The sequence below is a fragment of the Cavia porcellus genome, unplaced genomic scaffold, assembly GCF_034190915.1.
Source record: "Cavia porcellus strain 051 isolate PalLab524CR breed Dunkin Hartley unplaced genomic scaffold, mCavPor4.1 scaffold_19, whole genome shotgun sequence".
In the NCBI taxonomy this organism is placed as follows: Eukaryota; Metazoa; Chordata; class Mammalia; order Rodentia; family Caviidae; genus Cavia; species Cavia porcellus.
The window spans coordinates 15,954,073-15,956,216 of NW_026947502.1; the positions used below are offsets into that span (position 1 = coordinate 15,954,073).

Consider the following 2,144-nt stretch of genomic DNA (forward strand, 5'->3'; position numbering starts at 1 on the left):
TCATTCATTTCAGAGAAAATCTAAGCTTATAATTTCAATTTAAAATGTTGCAATATTTACAAGACAGTTGACAGGGAAACTTGTTGGTAAAAAAATATTGTTTTTCTCTCTTTGCCATCTGCCAGTAAAAATGGCAGAGCGCACAGTCACCTCTGAAGATCCTGGTTGCTTACTGAGCATAAAGAGAGACCCTTGATAGGGCACACGCCTCATCCCACCATCTATGGCTTTAGACCTCCAAGTTCTCCAAGTTCAGGAGCTCCTCTTCCTGTCTTCTTTTCTGTAGCTTGAATGCTAACTTCTTAGGTTTCTTCTCATCCTTCATTCCTTGTGCTCCTTTTTATTGCTTGCTTTCTTGCTCTTTTATCTTCTTTGGTTTCATCTTTGGAATGTGGTTGGGTTGATACTCCAGGCAGATCACTACCATTAATCATTTGCATTTGTTTGACTGACTTTGCTGTGAGTCCTTTCTTCGGTAAGATGTTGAGAGATATTCCTGTTTTAGAAGATTTGTGAATTTGGGCTTTGGTTGCTATTTGACAAGCTATGGATAACTGTATAAATTTGATCATATACTGCAAATGGTTTCACAACCCCACTTCTCTATAGTTTTTTCAAGAACTATGGTAGTAATCTCTTCAGATAGCTCAAGCTCATTCATTGGCAGGTCCTGAGGCTCAAAAGGTTCAAGAGTAACTTTATACAGTTCTCAGGCTTCTATTTATAGTAGTCTTTCAAAACTTCCTATAAGTGATTGCTGTTTGCCTAAATGGAAACTTCCAATCCCAGTGTTATCCAGAGCTCCAATTTCAACCTCACCATATTGATCATAAAATTTCTCAAAGCTCTCACCAGGTAGGGTCAGCTGCTCATTTCTTTTCATGACTGAGGAAGTCACAGAATACTCGGTGAAGCGACTTTTTGTTTTCCTCTCTCAGAACAAATGCTTTTCTATCACCCCATGAGATTTTCCAAAGGGAGACAGTGCACCTCCAACTGACAACGGGCCCACAGAGTCACAAGCACCTCGTTGTCACTGCCATTCACTGCTGTCTTCACTCTCTCGGATTTCAGAATATCCCTTCCCCTTTCTCTTCTGTTGGCCTCTTGGCCTGAAGAATATCCAAGCATATTCTCTGGATCTTGAAGTCAAAATCATCATCAAGAGCTGCAACAATGTCAGGATTAACACCCTGCTGAGGGCCTGAACTGGAACTGCTTTATTTAACAATTCAACAGCTGCCTCAAACTCTGATGCTACACTGATGAAGGCAACTTAATTCCAGTGATAGGAATTACAGATGTTTCTTCCTTTCATCTCTACTTCGGTGTGCACTGGAGGTGTTCGTGGGGATAAGCTCCAAGGGCCCCCATGTTTCCTTCAAGTACTGCAGGTAGTCATGGTCATCATCATAAACACCCCATACTTCCTCTGTTCTGCTCGCCTTTTTCAACATTTATTTTCTGGATGGGCAACAGAACTCTGGGGCACAGTTTCATCTGCTGCTAAACGATCTTGCTGGCTCCAGGGGGCCAAATGAAAAGCTTTCTTCTTCTCTATAAAGGGCTTTTTCTTCCTGTGAGGCATGCTGTTGCTGCCAGGCAGCGCTCACCCCACAAGGAGTGGTAAGTTCACTCTCTAAATCCTGGGGCTCCCACCACCTCTACTTGCCTAGCTTTGACAGGTCTTCTATTTTGAGGGGTCTACATTTTTCTTAGTTCTTTATATATTCTACGTATTAGCCTTATAAGGAATAACTGGTAATTATTTTCCCCTTTCCTTAGGTTGTCTCTTTACTCTGCTAAATGTTTCCTTTGCTATGCAGACCATTTGAAATGTTCTGTGATCCCATTTGTTGGTTCTTGATACTATTTCTTGTCCAACTGGAATTTTGTTTAGAAATTCCTTGCCTAGACCTATGACTTGAAGAGTTTTACCTATTTTATCTTCCAGCAAATTGTGTTTCTAGTTTAACATTTAGATCTTTGATCCATCTTGATATTCGTTTAGTACATGGAGAAAGATATGGTTCTAGATTCAGTCTTCTGCATGTGGATAGCCTTTTTCCCAGCACCATTTGGTAAAGAGCCATCTTTCCTCCTGCATTGGTTTTTTGGCTTTCTGTCAAAGATCAGGTAATCAA

General features: G+C 40.9%; 1 pseudogene; it reads right to left on the reverse strand.

Moving 5' to 3' along the window:
- Positions 1-229: 229 nt before the first annotated feature.
- On the reverse strand, positions 230-1,588 carry LOC100734082 (protein LTV1 homolog; annotated as a pseudogene).
- Between the last annotated feature and the right edge of the window lie 556 nt (positions 1,589-2,144).